Genomic DNA, 19,245 nt, shown 5'->3' with positions numbered 1-19,245 from the left:
ATTTGTGTACATTGATTTTTGTATCCTGAAACTTTACTGAATTAATTTATCAGATCTAGGAGCTTTTGGGATGAGTCTTTAGGGTTTTCTAGGTATATGATCATATCATTGGCAAACAGCAAGAGTTTGACTTCCTCTTTACCAATTTGTATGCTCTTTATTTCTTTCTCTTGTCTGATTGCTCTGGCTAAGACTTCCAGTACTATGTTGAATAGAAGTGGTGAAAGTGGGCATCCTTGTCTTGCTCCAGTTCTCAGGGGGAATGTGTTCAGCTCTTCCCCATTCAGTGTAATGTTGGCTGTGGGATTGTCACAGATGGCTTTTACTACCTTAAAGTATTTCCCTTCTATGCTGATTTTACTGAGGGTTTTAATCTTACAGCAATGCTGGATTTTGTCAAATGCTTTTTCTGTGTCTGTTGAGATGATCATATGATTTTCTTTTAATTCTATTTATGTGTTGTATCACGTAAACAGAATTGCATATGTTAAACCACCCCTGCATCCCTGGTATGAAACCCACTTGATTATTATGGATTATCTTTTTTATATGCTGTTGAGTACAGTTAGCTAGTATTTTGTTAGGGATTTTTGCACCTATGTTCATCAGGGATATTGGTCTGTAGTTTTCTTTTTTTGTTATATCCTTTCCTGGTTTTGGTATTACGGTGATACCGGCTTCATAGAATGATTTAAAGAAGATGCCCTCTTTCTCTATCTTGTAGAATAGTGTCAGTAGGGTTGCTACCAATTCTTCTTTGAATGTCTGATAGAATTCAGCTGTGAATCTGTCTTGTCCTAGACTTTTCTGTTGGCAATTTTTTTAATTGCTATTTCAATTTTGCTGCTTGCTATTGGTCTGTTCAGAGTATCTATTTCTTCCTGGTTTAATCTAGAAGGGTTGTATGCTTCCAGGAATTTATCCATCTTCTCTATGTTTTCTAGTTTGTGTGTGTAAAGGTGTTCATAGCAGCCTTGAATCATCTTTTGTATTTCTGTGGTATCAGTTGTAATACCTCCTGTTTCATTTCTAATTGAGCTTATTTGGATCTCCCCTCTTCTTTTCTTGGTTAATCCTGCTAATGGTCTATCAATTTTGTTTATCTTTTCAAAGAACCAGCTTTTTGCTTACTTTATCTTTTGTATTGTTTTTCTTTGTTGTTTTAATTTCATTTAGTTCTGCTCTAATCTTTGTTGTTTCTTTTCTTCTGTTGGGTTTTGGTTTGGTTTGTTCTTGTTTCTCTAGTTCCTTGAGGTGTAACCTTAGATTGTCTATTTGTGCTCCTTCAGGCTTTTCAATGTACACACTCAATGCTTTCCTCTTAGCACCGCTTTTGCTGTATCATAGAGGTTTTGATAGGTTGTGTCACTATTATCATTCAGTTCAAAGAATTTTTTAAATTTCTATCTTGATTTCATTGTTGACCCAATGATCATTCAGGAGCAGGTTATTTAATTTCCACATATTTGCATGGTTTTAAGGGTTCCTTTTGGAGTTGATTTCCAATTTTATTCCACTGTGGTCGGAGGAGGACTTGATGTAATTTTGATCTACTTAAATTTATTGAGACTTGTTTTATGGTCTTTCTTGGAGAATGTTCCATGTGATGCTGAATAGACTGTATATTCTGCAGTTGTTGGGTAGAATGTTCTGTAAGTATCTGTTAAGTCAATATGTTCTAGGGTATAGTTTAAGCTCATTGTTTCTTTGTTGACTTTCCATCTTAATGGCCTGTCTAGTGCTATCAGTGGAGTACTGAAGTCCCCCACTATTACTGTGTTGCTGTCAATCTCATTTCTTAGGTCTAGCAGTAACTATTTTATAAATTTGGGAGCGCCAGTGTTAGGTGCATATATATTTAGATTGTGATACTTTCCTGTTGGACTAGTCCTTTTATCATTATATAAGGTCCTTCTTTGTCTTTTTAAACTGTTGTTTCTTTAAAGTCGGTTTTGTATGATATTAGAATATTTACTTCTGATTGCTTTTGGTGTCCATTGGCATGGAATATCTTTTTCCATCCCTCTACCTTAAGTTTATGTAAGTCCTTATGTGTTAGGTGAGTCCCCTGAAGACAGCAGAAACTTGGTTGGTGAATTCATATCCATTCTGACATTCTGTGTCTGTTAAGTGGAGCATTTAGTCCATTTACATTCAATGTTAGTATTGAGATGTGAGGTGCTATTCTATTTATTGTGCTATTTGTTGCCTGAAGATCTTGTTTTTTTCATTGTGTTAATGTTATAGAGGTCCTGTGATATTTATGCTTTAAAGAGGCTCTGTTTTGATGTATTTTGAGGATTTGTTTCAAGATTTAGAGCTCCTTTTAGCAGTTCTTATAGTGTTGACTTGGTGGTGGAGAATTCTCTCAGCGTTTGTTTGTCTGGAAAAGTCTGTTTGTTAGTTTGGTTGTTTAACATAATCCCAAACTTATTGGGGGCTTTGTTCATTTTTTAAAATTATTTTTTCTGTTTGTCAGATTGGGTTAATTCAAAAGTCTTATCTTGGAGCTCTGAAATTCTTTCTTCTACTTGTTCAATTATATTGCTGAGAGTTTCCAGTGTATTTTGCATTTGTTTAAGTGTGTTTTTCATTTCCAGAAGTTGTAATTGTTCTTTATTTATGCTATCTATTTCTGTGGAGATTTTTCTGTCCCTATCATGTATCATTTTTTTTATTTAAGTTGGTATTCACTTTCTCTGGTGCCTCCTTTAGTAGCTTAATAATTGACCTTTTGAATTCTTTTTGTGGCAATTCAGAAATTTCTTATTTGTTTGGATCCATTGCTAGTGAGTTAGTGTGATCTTTTGGGGGTGTTAAAGAATCTTGTTTTCTCATATTACCAGAATTGTTTTTCTGGTTCCTTCTCTTTTGGGTAGACTATGACAGAGGGAAGATCTAGGGCTCAAGGGCTGTTGTTCAGATTCTACTATCCCATAGGGTGTTCCCTTGATGTGTTCTCCGTGCTTCCCCTAGGGATGGGGCTTCCACTTCAGGAAAAATTCTAAACAATGTGAAAAAAGGGAGCAAACACTCTCTCTATCCTTATACCATATGATATTGCTTCATTATATCAAAATATTTTAGTTTATCCTTTGTAACCAAACTATTTTATACAGCCCTCAAAATGCTGCCTCCAAGTATCAGAAGCATGTCAGGTAACCTGGACAAGGATGAGGGCATAATGCTTTTTGTTATTTCCTGCAGATCCAAGTTTGATCTGTTATAATTTTCCTGCAGGCTGCAGAACATCCTTTAGCATTTCTTATAGTGCAAGGCTGCTGGCAACAAATTTCTCAGTTCTCTTTTATTTGAAAATAACTTTATTTCCCTCTTAAGATATTTTTCTGGATATAGAATTCTGGGTTGATAGTTTGGAGTTTTTTTTTTTATTGCCATCCCATTGTGTTCTGGCCTCCATTGCTTCTGATGAGAATTCACAAATCATTCTTAATGGTTTTTCCCCCAGTTTATGATGTGTCTTTTTTCTTGCCCTGTGTCTGCTTTCAAAAATATCTTTTTGGTGTTCTTCAGTTTGACTATGGCCCCTTAGATATCTTCTCTTTCTATTGGCCCTGCTTCTGATTTGCTAAGCTTCTCGGATTTATAAGTAGATTTTTAAAATCAAATTCAAAAAAATTTTGCCATTGTTTCTTTCTTATTTGTTGTGTGTGATTTTCAGATCGAAATAAATATATCCTTCTACAGCATACAGTCTTGATGTATCTGAGCTTTACAATGCCTCCCTCTTATGGGCTAGAAGGTCATTTGGCCAACTCATTTAAGCATTCAGTACTTTAGTTTTCTCTTCTACAGGAGAGGAAATTAAAATCTTCATGGGATTCCATTGATAGGTCAATGCAATGTTGTGTATAAAGGACATAGAAAGTATAAGTAAATGGTGGGCATTATTTTGTTTAAAGCATTTCTCCAAGAAGCCTTGCTCAAAATGCACATATAATGAATTATCCTCTGTTAACATCCTAAGACTCATTTGTTGAATTTCCCGACAAATGGCAAAGCCCCAAATAAATGTATATATTCTTTTGTTGGGTGTGGAGGAGTGAAGCACAGGAAAAGTTCCCAGCATGGGCCCCAGGGTTCTGGTAGAGATGGCAAAGGCAAGTGAACACTGATATTCCAACCAGTATTGATCAACAGCCTGCCTCTCCTGACCTGTGGATATGAGAACCAGTTTATTAATCCTTATGATCAAATGTGTATTGCATACAAGATAATGGGCAAAAATAGCAATTTCCATATTGCAATATATTTGGCTGCAGCAAAACAAAAAGGTAGAACAGATGTACTGTCAGAATTAAAGTCTTCCAGTTCTCTCCACTCAATTGTCATTGGTTTAATCTGACAAATGTTTGCTTTAGGCCTCGGTTCTTTGTCTATGCATAAATTCTAGCACCAGAAAAACAACAATGTCATAACTGCAAGAGATAAACAAGGTTTCTAAATTACCTGTTTCATTCCTTTATGTTGCTTGGAATGCTAATGTCAGTCTGATAAAGGCTGGCTCATTGTGAGGAAACATGTGTCTCTGTTGGTGAAGGTTGCTCCTGAGTTGTTCCCTGAGTGATTACTGTGACAGGCAGATAGAAATCAATGCTGGAAATGAGTGGGACAGAAAGATGTGTACTGGAAGGACAGATGTGCAGATTAGGGGTAGAGTTGACATATACTAGAAGGGAGGAGATAAGGATGCATGTTAAGTGAGAGAATGAGAGCCCAGCCATAACATGAGTCTGCATGTTCATATGGATGAATGAGCCCAAGAAGATGTTGGAATGCTGCCCATGGTATCTGCCAACATCTATTGGCATATATTGTTCCTTTTAATTGACAATGTGTCTCATGAATGGGAAGAGATTTTTGGTATGAACAGAAGGTCAGGAACCACTGCAAGCATACCTAGGCCACTATAGAGTCAATTAAATTCTTTTTTCTTCAAGTTTTAAAATTCTACTCAGAATCAATCAGCAAATCAGCAGTTACATTGACTATTACATCAATGCTTTATGTACAGATCTTTAAAAACCTCAAGGTTTCTCACATGAGAACAGAAATAAGCAAATCAAAACCTTCAAAGAAAGAACGTACCAACCAGGGGGAGAAATTTGTATTTTTGGTCCTTACGATAGCCAATTAAAATTTTACTCAGCCAACCTGATGGATGGTTGATGATGAGATGATACACTGTTCAGGACAGTTAACAAATAACTCTCTCTGATCAAAACTAAAGCAGGAAGTCTAGTTAAGAGTAAAATAACCTCAGCTGGGCATGTCTGTAATCCCAGCACTTTGGGAGGATGAGGCATGCAGATCACTTAGGGTCAGGAGTTTGAGACTGGCCAACATGATGAAACCCCATCTCTACTGAAAATACAAAAATTAGCCAGGCGTGGTTGCATGCACCTGTAATCCCAGCTACTCGGGAGGCTGAGGTAGGAGAATCACTTGAACCCGAGGGGTGGAGGTTGCAGTGAGCTGAGACGGTGCCATTGTGCTCCAGCCTGGGGTGACAGGGCGAGACTCCGTCTCAAAAAAAAAAAAAAAAAAAGAGAAAAAAGAAAAAAAAGAATAAAATAGTCTCTTAAAACAGGCACAGCAATAATCCCAGCTCTGTGCCATGCTGAATGATCAAGCCTGATCTAGTGAGAACAGCTGCAGAACATAGGGATAGTCTACCTGATGCAGAAACTGGAACCCTTGAGAAGAAACTCCACCTTAGGGGAAAAAGCCCAAGTCCACAGTCTGGTTCAAGGCTAGCACCAAGGGGGAAGGGCGTTCCTGGTGATAGCCCGGTTGCTCATATTTTGTCCTTCAGCCTAGTTCCCAGGACTCATGGGGAGAGGAGACTAAGAAAATGAGAGAGAGTGAAGCATGACAAGTCTATCCAGGCAGTGAGAGCACAGGCAGCACTGATTTGTGGTGTTGTGTGGCTGTGCGACAGAACTGGCCACACTGGACATGAAGCTTACTTTCCCTACCTGGAGTAACACCAGAGCGTAGGGCAGACATAGCTGGAGAGATGACTGGGGTTGAACTGTGGATGTGGTACAAATCCTCTTGGGCCCTCGGGGAGTGTGTTGGGAGATGTTTGAATGAGTGAGGGTGTGGCATACATAGTGGATACCTGATAATTCCTTGTCTGCTCACATTTCCTTCCTTCGGAAGTTGATTCTTCCTCTATCCCTGGATGCTTATGGAGCTGCCAATCTCCCCCAGCACCGACAGCCCTCATAGTCCACAGAGATAGGTATGTGACACAGGCTAACCAACAAGAGAATACCATTCTTACCGGAATCATGAGAGATGCACATACTTGGGCATAGGACCCTAGCAGAGCCAATCGGAGGCCTTTCGCGGGGCTGAAATGATGGCTGCAAGGGGTCTCCATCGATGATGCAATCTGTAAAGACCATTCTTCCTACCAATGGAGAGATCTGTCAGAAAATCATAAAGTCACCAGGGAAACTTTGAGATGGACAGAATGAGACAGATTTTGAGGACCTGGCTCCAGCCATATATACACGTGGCTCAAATCCTAAACATTTCAGTTACATAATGATGACATTTCAAAATTTCTGAAATTCTTTTACACCTTGTTTAATCTTATGGATGACTTACAATTGAGTGACTCCTGACTAACATAGAGGAAGGATTATTTGTTTCTGTTTTTGACCATTTGAAACGGTGAGCAGCTGTGATCTGTGGAAACACATATCTCAGAGGAAGAAGGCAGAACAAATCACCCCTTCCTCAGTCTCACACCTAATGTCTCTAATTGTTCTAGGGAAATTTTTAATATGTACATAAATATTTGTCTGAAACTTATTTTAAAAAGTGACGATGACCGGTGAATCCCACGTGTCCAGGAGTGCTTCCTTCAAGTATTCGTATCTCCCTTCTCTGGAATGGAGCCTTATAGCAGGGGATAGGGGACCCTGATTTCCAACAGCCTGCAATGATCTCAGGGCATCCAGAGATGAGGTGAATGGGGCCAGGCGCAGTGGCTCATGCCTGTAATCCTAGCACTTTGGGAGGCCGATGTGGGTGGATCACAAGGTCAGGAGTTCGAGACCAGCCTGACCAACATGGTGAAACCCCATCTCTACTAAAAATACAAAAATTAGCCAGGCATGGTGGCTAGCACCTGTAATCCCAACTACTAAGGAGGCTGAAGCAGGAGAATCGCTTGAACCCTGGAGGCAGAGGTTGCAGTGAGCCAAGATCGCGCCACTGTACTCCAGCCTCGGTGACAAAGTGAGACTCCATCTCCAAAAAAAAAAAAAAAACAAAAAAAAGAAATGAGTGGAATAGGAGATAATGAAATGGAAGCTGTCTGTCTTTTGGGGATAATGAGATTTCTGATCTGTATCCAGTTAGGGAGGAGTTGGGGAGAAGACAGTGTGGCTTTATCCTTACATCACTGTTTCATGTAGAACCTGTCATTTTCATCAGGCCATTCAGCATTCACACATCCATGCAATGTCTGAGTGCCTGCTCCAGGCTGACATTCTGCATGGCACACAATGGTGGGAAGATAGGACACTGCCTTTATGGAATTTATAGCCTAGATGGGAAAGACAGACAAGCAATTAATGATGAAATGTGATATGTGTTATGAATGAGACAGTATTAATGTATTTGATTAATGTAGTTGACTGTATTAATCAACTCTTAGTGACAAGTGAGAGAATCCAAATTCAAGCTAGCTTAAATAAAAAGAGGCTACTTACTGACTGCATAATAGCCCTGGGTACAGATGTCTTCAGGTTTGGCTGGATCCAGCACACCAGTGGTGTAATCCTGTCTCCCTCTGCCCCCATCTTTATGTCTCTCTGACCTCTGCTTTCTTCTATATCTGCTTCATTCTCAGGCAGCCTTTCTTGCTGGCAAAGATAGCCCCTGGCAACTCCAGAAATTCATTATCCTAAGTATAATGAGATCCTGAGATCTCTTAAAAAAGAAATCCTCTCTCTCCCAGTCTCCATAGCAATCCTTCAATTATTCAGTTGGTCCATGCCCACCACTGGATCAATATTATGCCCAGAGATTAAAGGTTTTATTTGCAGCTGTCTGGTTTACAGGTGAACCCAAGGCTGCACTAAGAATCTAGGAGGTGTGTTCTTAAAGATTTTAGGGGCAGCCCCTAAAGATATTATGCATACTTTATACCATGAGCTATGGGAACACATAACAGGGCAAATATCCTGCTGTAGGTCATCAGGAGAGACTTATTAGAGGAAGCTGATGTGAAGATTGAGTAATAATTCTTTTTTTTCCCTTTAGAGACAGAATCTCACTTGTTGCCCAGGCTGGAGTACAGTGTCACAATCATATTTCACTGCAGCCTCAAACTCCTGGGCTCAAGTGATCCTCTTGCCTCAGCCTCTGGAGTAGCTGGCACTACAGGCGCACTTCCCAGCATGCCTGGCTGAATTCTTATATCAATAGCTAATGTTTATTGAACCCTCGCTATGTGCCAGGCACTGTGCAAAGCACTTCACATATATTAACTCACTTAATCTTCACCACAACCTCTGAAATAAAAACCAGTATTTTGTCCCTTTTAGAGAAAATAAAAATGAGGCACAGAGAAGTTAAAGAACATATTCACAGCCCTATAGGTAGTAAATGAATAGGGTGTCGGGTAAGGTTAGTGGGAGGAAAGAAAGATCCAGGTGAGAAATAGCATGTGGACAGACCCAGAGGAATCACTGAGGAATCATAGCCTGGACTATGGGAGGACAAGGTGCTCTGCAAATTGGAGATGTCAGCAAGCCCATTTCCCCACTGTCTTGACTGTACTTTCAGAGTATTGTTTTCAGAGACTCATATGCCCATGCAGTTTGCCAAGGATCCGGATGATAAGCTGCACTGAATTCCTGGCTCATTTCTAGAAACATGACCCAATGCTCTGATCAAAAAGTATACCTTGATTAAAACTGATCTTTTGAAAAAGACTGCTTGGTATGACCTATTATTCTCATGGTTTTAACAACATTGCAATAATTGTGATGTTGCTTGTTGCAGTTGGGTGACTCTATTTGGCAAGTGGGCTAATTTTAGAGAGATCAGCCAACCTAATTTATCTGCAGCCTTTCCCTTGGTCCTGAATTCATTGGTACTCCAGTCACTTGGGTTTTTTTGTTTGTTTTGTTTCTTCATTGTCGTCCTATTGGAGTGCTCTTCTGGGCATAGATCAAACACCAGTGGCTACACTTCTGGATGTCTTTCACTTTAATAACAGGTCACCATCCCCACCGTGAGTGCTCTGGGACCCAAAGTGTGGAACCATCCTGTAGAGAAACACGGTATACATGCACCACTCCTCAGTGTAAGGACACAGTATCAGAAGTGCTGTATTTCTATTTACAGAAGCATTTGGAGGGAAAGCATCTCTTAAAACCTGCACTGAGCTGGGTGCAGTGGCACATGTCTGTAGTTCCAGCTCCTCAGGAGGCAGAGGTGGGAAAATTGCTTGAGTTCAAGAGTCTGAGGCTTGTGGTCATCATTAGGGTCAAGCCATCTGAAATCTCATTCTGTAGTATGATTGGGAAAGATGGAAGAGAAGTTAACAATGTTTGAAAAGACCATATAGCGGCATTGTTGGATGCTGTTCAGGTACAGTAACAACCATCTGACTACCTTTAGCCACCATGCTGCTCTTTGAGTGAACTATGTCTTTGCTACATGAACAACTAGATCTGCTTTAATCTTTACTTCCTTAAAGAGACCTCAACCAAAGGCTCACCAGAATGCAGGATTTATATTAAGCATATTTAACAGCCAATATGGCACAGGCATCAACCAATCAAAACAGGTGCTGAGCTATAAGCAATGGTTCAGTTGAAATTGTGCTCACCAACTGACTCTCAGCCCTGCTGGTTGGGATCAGGTAGTCTCTATTCATCCAAGAGACAGCATCCGATATCTACTGCAAGACAACCAGATATTCCTCTGGGAAAGTGGCTCTTAGTGGAGGCTGATTTTGCCTTCCAGGGGACATTGGCAATGTCTGAAGACATTTTTGGTTGTGGTATCTGGTGGGTAGAGGCCAGGGATCCTGCTAACTATCCTACAAGTCTCAGCGCAACAACAACAAAAAATTATCTGTCCCAAATTTTCCTAGTAGTGAGGTTGGGAAACTCTCCTCTTGGTGATACCCTTAGCATGAGCAATAGCTTCCCATGCTGTGAATCACAGCAAACCTTTACAAGATAGTCTTGATGGCAGAGTCCTATCAGTTTATCATCTTGGGAGTGGGCCATCAGTTCACCATAAGAAGCCATTTATAAATACCACTGCTCCTGTGGCTTTTTTCCACACTAAACTCTACTAGTCAAACAGTAAAATGGCTAGGCACCGATAAAGGTGTTCTGCTATTTTTTTCTTATATCAGCAGAGCATGCATCAGGTGAAAATTATTTATGATAACAACAATAATGATAGTAGCTTTTATGAAGTTATTATTATTATGTGCCAGGCACTTCTTAAGGAGCTTTCAGGCTTTATCTCAATTTTTGCAGAAGCTCATTAGATGTCCCATTTTTCTGATGAGGAAACTGAGGCCTAGAGAGTTCAGTGACCTGCTGAAAGTCACTCTGTCTCTACTATGTGTGTTCTCAGCCACTGTATTGTCCACGCACCCCTGATAGCCCACTCTTGTAGGAATGTTCTGTGGCAAATGCAAACGGAAGAGACCTAATTCCAAGGCTGTGAGATTAGGGTATTTCAAGGCAGGAATGGGATGTCTAAGGAACGGGCAAACTGTTTAGAAGTCCAAAATGTCTTCATATATAATATATACACGGGTTATATTTATGCTTCATAGAGTCAAAGCTTCTGAAGTGTTCAAGTGAGCTGAAATCTCTTATGCCTTTTTCTGTCTTAATGCAGCAAGAAAGCCTTATCTGTGATGAGGATTTTCAGATGAAAGAACTATTGTGGTTAGGCTTGGCCCAGGATGGCACATCACTCACGTGGCACACCCTTCTAGAAATCCAAAGAAGGGGATGGCTTCTGTCAAATCAAATCCCTGCAGACATTAGCTAAACCCCACAAAACACATTGATCAGGTGAGCCACCTCCAGTGCCACCGAGAGCCCTACGGTTTACAGGCAGGTGTTCCCTGGTTGAGAGAGACACATGTGTTTTAGTGGAAATGGCCATGGAAGAGAGTCAGAAATCTTAGTACAGGCCTTGCTACACTTTCTTTGATTTCCTTTCTTTTCACAAGAAGGGGAGAGAAAGGAAGAGTCAGAGGACAGAAGAAAGAAGAGAGGGGAGGAGGGAGCTAGTGATTTGATGTTTCCTTTTACGCACTCATCTCATCTCATCCTCACAGTGATTGGTCAAGGCTAAACACTGTTGTCCTCCTTTATGGAGCCTTTAAGAGGTTCACTAACTTGACTAAGGTCACATAGCTGGTTGATGAGGGAGTTCAGATTCACACCCATGCCTGTCCAATGCCAAAAGCTCTGCTTTTTTTCCTCTCTGCCACTCTGCTCACAGTGGGACGTCCCAGCCTTCGGGAGCTGATAGCATTGTGCTCCTATCAGTCAGAGCAAGTGGATTGCTTGTGTTGGCAGCACATCTACTGAACTGCAAATGACAGGGACGAGGATGACGTGGAGACTCTCGAAGGCTTTCCTATGTTCTGCATTGGGCACAGGAGCCAAGAAGGAGGACAGCAATTGCAGGAAACACCTTAAAAGCAACAAATTGATAAATAAACAAATGGAAGCTTTAGCCTCAAGTCATGAAAGGAGCCTGGCACTGTCAGTAAGAGGGCCTGGTTCTGCCTCTGCTGGGTCTTGTGACCTTGAGGGCTGCATGGGGCGCCCCGTGTAGCTGAAAAACCAGAGGTTTGCTTGGGCCATTGTTAGTCCTGTCTCTTTCAGCTCTGACAGTCAATCTTCTGTTTAAATATGCTTTCCACTATATTAGTCTGTTCAGGTTTCTATAACAAAATACCACACACTGGAAGGCTTAAACAACAGACACTTACTATGTCATAGTTCTGGAGAAGAGAAGTCTAAGATCAATATGCCTACAGGTTTGGTTTGTTCTGAGGCCTGTCTCCTTGACTTGCAGACAGCCGTCTTCTCATTGTGTCCTCACATGGTCTGTGCGTAAGCCTCCCTGGTCTCTGCAGGTCCTAATCTCTTCTTCTTCTAAGGACACTAGTCAGATTGGATTAAGGCCCACCCTAATGACCTCATTTTAGCTTGTTTGTCTCTTTAGAGGTCCCATCCCCAAGTACAATTACATTCAGAGACATTGGGGATTCGGATTTCAAGATATAATTTTGAGGAGGATGCAGTGCAGCCCATAACATACCATATGTTCCAGAATGTTCTCATGTGCTTTATAAATTTAAATGTCAATGGATATAACATTCATATGCTAAAAAATGTAGCAAAGGTATGGGAAATTAGTTAAGCACTTGTTTCATGGCACACAAAAAACTTCTAAACACTAAAGAAACTAAGGAAAGATGAGTGAGGAAGCATCCTCTTGGTGATAATGATGACCAAGGCCCAGGTTAGAGGTCACCATCAGGGCTCGAATGCTCACCTGGCAAGCTGCCTGTGCCTAAATCTCCAGCTAAACAGGGGAAACCTGAAGACATTTGTTGGAAAATGTGATACGAAAGGAAAAAAGCACTGAAGGGAATCAAGGCAGCTTGGGGAAAAAATAATTTGTTGGACTGCCTCACACTTATTTTAATATAGTTAACCCTGGAACAATGTGGGGCTTAGGGGTGCCAACTCCTCACACGTGGAAAATTCATGTATAATCCCTCAAAACTTAACTACTAATAGCCTACTGTTGATCAGAAACCTTACTGATAACATAAACAGTTGGTTAACGTATATTTTGTATGTTACCTGTATTATAGATTGTATTCTTACAGTAGGGTAAGCTAAAGAAAATATACATTTTCTTTAAGAAAATCCATTAAGAAAATATCATTAAGAAAATCCTAAGGAACAGAAAATATATTTACTAGTCATTAAGTGAAAGTGGATTATCATCAAGGTCAACATCCTCATTTTCACATTGAGTAGGCTGAGGAGGAGGAAGAAGAGGAGGGGTTGGTCTTGCTCCCTCAGGGCTGGCAGAGGCTGAAGAAATGCAGGAGGTGGAAAGGGAGGCGGGAGAGGCAGGCACCCTTGGTGTAACTTTTATATTTAAAAAAATCCATGTATGAGTGGACCTGCCCAGTTCAATCCTACATTGTTCAAGGGTCAACAGTATTTTTATTTTCAACTACTTATGGGGAGGATAGGCTCTTATTACCTTTTCAGAGCTTGTTACCCTGGTTACCTTCTTACCTAGTGCCAATGGCCTGAAAATCTTGTCAATAGTTGGATGCCAGGCCTGAGCCCTTTCCTAACAAACAACAAGGGACAGCAGGAGTTGAGAAGGGAGGCTTGGATGTTCCTTGGCTTGTATAGATTTGTTTGGGACAATGAGGCTGAAGATAAAATTTTGTTTTTTGGTAAAATTCTAATTTTTAATAACATCTATTGAGTTTATTATAAATTTTCAATGTAGAAAATTGAGGTAAGTATACAAAAGAATTAAAACTTCCTGTAGGGACAACATTTGTATATGTTTCTGCCCTGTTTATGTATACTACATATATGCATGAATATAATATAGGCTTATATTTGTGGACATGTACATATGAGTATGTATATATAAAAATTGGAAGTATATTACAGACAAAATATTATACCCCATTCTCATACTATAGTCTGAGTACCTTCCACCATTTTAAATACTATTTGAAAACATGATATTTAATGGCCGTTTAATATTTATATTCCATTTTGTGAAGGTGGTAGGGAAACAAGAGCATAGGAGAGCTAGGGTGACAGCATGTTAAAATCAACTCTGTCTCGAAACTAGCAAGGCACATTCCTTGCCAGTCACAACCCATGGTCATAAGATGTTTACAACTAAAGAAGCAGCCTAATAATGCCCGCAAGGACAAACTCCTATGATAACGAAATGCCCAGATGTCCTAATATCACATAACAAAATATGCTTTTAAAATAATTACAGTCATGCTTTGATGTACTTACGCACAAAAATGCCAAAGATAACTTTTTAAAAATCAGCAAATTACTAAAATTTGTCTCACTGTCGGCCCATCTGCAGGTAGACACAACTCAGCTTTTATGTAGATAACACCCCTGTATAAGAAGAGTTTAAAACAAAGACACTTTCTGAGGATGCCCTACCCGCAGCTGAGTAGCCTTCAGTAAGCTACCTCTTCTCACTGCACTCTGTGACTTGTCTTGAATTCCTTCCTGTGCGAGATCCAGTAACCCTCTCCTGGGGTTGGATCGGGACCCCTTTTTCCGGCAACAAAAGCATCTTAATGTATTTAACCAACCCTTTGCTTGTGGGTATCTGAAATTTCCTGTTTTACTATGATAAGTGACCCCATGATAGACATACATGTATCTAGACCTTTGTGAGCATCTCTCATCATTTTCCTATAGCTGTGTGTGATGGTTAATATTAAGTGTCAACTTGGTTGGATTGAAGGATGCTTAGATAGCTGGTAAAGTATTGTTTCTGGGTGTATCTGTGAGGGTGTTGCCAGAGGAGATTAACACCTGAGTCAGTGGACTGGGAGAGGAAGGCCCACCCTCAATCTAGGTGAGTACCATCCAATCGGCTACTAGTGCACCTGGAACAAAAGCAGGCAGAAGGTGGGATAAGCTGCCTTGCTGAGTCTTCCAGCCTTCATCTTTCTCCCGTGCTGGAAGCTTCCTGCCCTCGAACATAAGAATCCAGCTTCTTCAGCCTTTGGACTCTTGGACTTACACCAGTGGTTTGCCAGGGGCTCTTGGACCTTCAGCCACAGCTTTCCTAATTTTGAAGCTTTGGGACTTGGACTGAGCCACTACTGGGTTCCTGGCTCCTCAGCTTGCAGATGACCTATTGTGGGCCTTCACCTTGTGATCATGTGAGTCAATTCTCCTTAATAAACTATCTTTCATATGTACATGTATCCTATTAGTTCTCTCCCTCTGGAGAACCCTAATACACTGTATTTTCTTACAAAGATGTATATTGTGAGAAAGTCCTCTTCTCTTGAGAGTACATTGTTTATGCTGCAGAGAAAGCACTTTCTGCCATCCCACAGGCATGCATGCAGCTGGTTTCGAAGGTCTCCTCAAAATTTTGGCAGGATTAAATTTTATTCTGTACTAAATGACCGGAGTCAAATCCTCTAAGCCCAACAGCTACACTTTTAAAAATCCAAGTGTTTGTCGGTTGTTGCTCTCTGTCTTTTTTGCAATCCTTTAGGGGCACTCTTTTCTCAAGGTGCTTCTAATTCTTCCTCTCTGACACAGGGTAGAATGTTCCTAGCATGGGAAAGCTGTGTGAATCAGAACTCTTGGACATAAGTGACAGAAACCCAAGATGAAGTGGTGTCAGCAAAAAACGGGGGTGGTGGCTAGTGAGCACTGGAACAGGGATCGAGGGCTACTAACTCACTTTGTAGCTCCTCTTTGATTTCTCTGTCTGTGTCCACTTTATTCTCTCAGACTGGCTTATTCCCCGGGGCCGGAACTGAAGATGCTGGCAGCACCTGGCTGATGTCTGCCCAGCTCTGTCCACGGGGAGCAAAGAGACTTCTTATTCCAGTTCCGAAAGTCCTTGGCAAGGAAAGCTTTTGTCCATCCTGAGGGCCCTCCCTACAGCCAGGGGATGGTCAGCCAGGAGCTTTCTACCCCCAACAAAATTTCTATGCCAGGGAGATGGGGTTTTTTGAGACGGAAGTTCCTCTTGAAGTCACGCTAACTAGTAGGGAAATTCAAGAGCAGAATTTCCCAGAAGAGAAAGTAGTACTGGCTCCAGGAGAATGGATGGGAGCTTAATGGTCAACATTAAGGACCCCCTGAAGAACACAGTGACAGTTGTGTTCCTTACCTCCCCACCTGGACCCCTAGAAAGCTGGGATGGTGAAGTTTTACCACTAAATCCTTGCAGGGCTAACTAAAGACCGCTCTTCCCTGCAAAGACTTGTTCATTGTGAAGGCCAAAGAATATCCCTTTATGGAAGAAAAAGAAAGCAGTTAGCATTTCATGTGACCCCACAAATCAGTCTAGTGTCATGCATGATAACCGTGTTCACTGGGCATTTGCTATGGGACAGACGTGGCACTAAATGTTTTATGTGAATATTGTCATTTATACGTCACAGGAACTGATAGCTCTGTCTTACAAAGGAGCAAACTGAACCTTGGAGAAAGGTAAAGTAATTGCTTAAGTATATGTGGCTCAGAAACTGCAAGGCCAGGATCTGAACTCATGTACTCCAACTCCAGAGCCCACATGCTTAACCTATCCCATACACTGCCTTAAAACACTCCAGAAAATGGAGGGCTCCATTTGCTTAATCTTCTTAATAATACCTATTTTTGATTGGCACTTTCTATGCATAGAACTATATCAGGTACTTTACATACATATATACATACATTTATTTAATAGAACTTTTAAGAGCAGTTTTAGGTTTACAAAAATATTGAGCAGAAGGTACATAAAGTTTCCATATACCCCCTTCATCACAGCCCTCCCCCACCAGTTTCTCCTGTTATATGAACATCTTGATTAGTGAGGTGCATTCATTACAATTGATGAGTCAATCATGATACATTATTTTTTATTTTTATTTTTATTTTAGATGGAGTTTCGCTCTTGTCACCCAGGCTGGAGTGCAATGGCACAATCTTGGCTCACTGCAACCTCCACCTCCCGGGTTCAAGTGATTCTCCTACCTCAGCCTGCCGAGCAGCTGGGATTACAGGTCCCCGCCACCATGCCTGGTTAATTTTTGTATTTTTAGTGCAGACAGGATTTTGCCATGTTGGCCAGGCTAGTCTTGAACTCCTGACCTCAGGTGATCAGCCTTTTGGCTTCCCAAAGTGCTGGGAGTACAGGCATGAGCCAGCGCACCTGGCCAATACTGATACATTATTATTAGCTAAATTTCATAGTTTACATTAGAGTTTATTCTTTGTATTGTACGTCTATGGGTTTTGACAAATGCTGGATGACATGTATCCACCATTACAGTATCATACAGAAATTATACAGTCCTAAAAATCCCCTGTGCCCCACCTATTCATCCTTCCCCTCACAAGCCCCTGGCAATTACTGATCTTTTTACTGTCTCCACTGTTTTGCCTTTTCCAGAACATCATATAGTTGAAATCATATAGTATGTAGCTTTTTCAGATTGGCTCATTTCACTTAGAAACATGTATGTTTCCTCCATGTCCTTTCATGGCTCAATACATTGTATGGATGTACCACAGTTTGTTCACTTACCTATTGAAGGACAGTTTGATTGCTTCCAAGTTTTGGCAATTATGAACAAAACTGCTATAAATATCGCTGTACAGGTTTTTGTGTGGACATACATTTTCAGTGCATTTGGATAAATACCAAGGAGACTGACTGCTAGATAGTATGGTGAGACTATGTTTAGTTTTGTAAAAAACTGTCACATTGTCTTCCAAAGTGGCTGTACTGTTTCGCATCCTCACTGGCAATGAATGAGAGTTTGTTGCGCCATATCCTCGCCCGCATTTCATGCTGCTGATGTTTTGGATTTTAGTTATTCAATAGTTATGTAGTAGTATCTCTTTGCTTTAATCTGCAATTTCTCCAAGAGTATATGATGTTAAATATTTTTCCCTATGCTTATTTGTTATATGTGTGTTGTCTTTGATGAAGAGTCTATTCAGATCTTTTGTCTATTTTTATTTATTTATTTATTTATTTTTGGGACAGCATTTCACTCTTGTCGCCCAGGCTACAGTGCAATTGCGTGATCTTGGCTCACTGCAACCTCCACCTCCCAGGTTCAAGTGATTCTCCTGTCTCAGCCTCCCAAGTAGCTGGGATTACAGGTGCCTGTCATCATGCCTGGCTAATTTTTTGTATTTTTATTAAAGACAGGGTTTCACCATGTTGGCCAGGCTGGTCTCAAACTCCTGACCTCAGGTGATCCACCTGTATCGGTCTCCCAAAGTGCTGGGATTCCAGGCGTGAGCCACTGCGCCCTGCTGTGTTTTTAAAGTGAGGTGTTTTCTTATTACTCAGTTTTAAGAGTCCTTTGTGTATTTTGGATACCAGTCCTTTATCAGATATGTATTTTGCAAAGATTTTCTCCCAGCCTGTGGTTTGTATTTTCATTGTCTTAACATTGTCTTTGCAGACCAGAAGGTTTTAACTTTAATGAAGGCCAACTTGGCAATCATTTCTTTCATAGATAATGCTTTTGCTGCTGTATCTAAAAAGCCATTGGTAGATTTCCTCCTATATTATCTTCTAAGCATTTTATAGGTTTGTGTTTTACATTTAGGCCTATGATCTGTTTTGAGTTAATTGCTGTGTAAGATGTTAAAGTCTGTGTCTAGATTTATTTTTTGCATGTGGCGGTCCAGTTGTTCCAGGACCATTTGTTGAGGAGACTATCTTGTCTCCATTGACTTGTCTTAGCCACTCTGGATCAGCTATTTGTGTGGGTCTAGGCTACTGTCTGGGTTTCGATATTTGTGCCCTCGAAACCTCATGTCGAAATTTGATCCCCAATGTTGAAGGTGGGACCTAATGGGAGGTATTTGGTTCACGGGCGTGGATCCTTCATGAAATGTCCTTCCTGGGGGTAGGTGGGATGGGGAGATGAATTTTCACTCTATTAGATCACTCCGGAGCTGGTTATTTAAAGGAACCTGGCCCTTCTCTCCTCTCCCTCTTGCTTATACTCTTGTCATGTGATCTCTGCACACACGCACACTCCCTTTCATCTTTTGCTGTGAGTGGAAGCAGCCTGAGGCCCTCTCCACATGCAGATGTCCAATCTTGAACTTTCCAGCCATTAGAATTGTGAGCCAAATAAACCATTTTTTCTTTATAAATTACCCAGACTCGAGTATTCCATTATAGCAATACAAAACAAACTAAGTCTATTTCTGAGCTCTATATTCTGTTCATCTTTATACACATTTTTCATCCTTACCATGAAGTTCGTATGTATCCAGCAGGTAGTAAAATTCTTATTTTGAAAATGAGGAAACTGAGGCACAGAGTGAACAGGGCCACTCTCCCCAGGCCAGCAGCTGGTTAGAATTGAAACCTACATCTGTCTGGCTTTGATTCTGTGCACTTTCCTTGCCCCCAAGGTGCCTA

The sequence above is a fragment of the Gorilla gorilla genome, chromosome 14, assembly GCF_029281585.2.
Source record: "Gorilla gorilla gorilla isolate KB3781 chromosome 14, NHGRI_mGorGor1-v2.1_pri, whole genome shotgun sequence".
Lineage (NCBI taxonomy): Eukaryota > Metazoa > Chordata > Mammalia > Primates > Hominidae > Gorilla > Gorilla gorilla.
Note: the sequence above shows the minus strand (reverse complement) of the source record.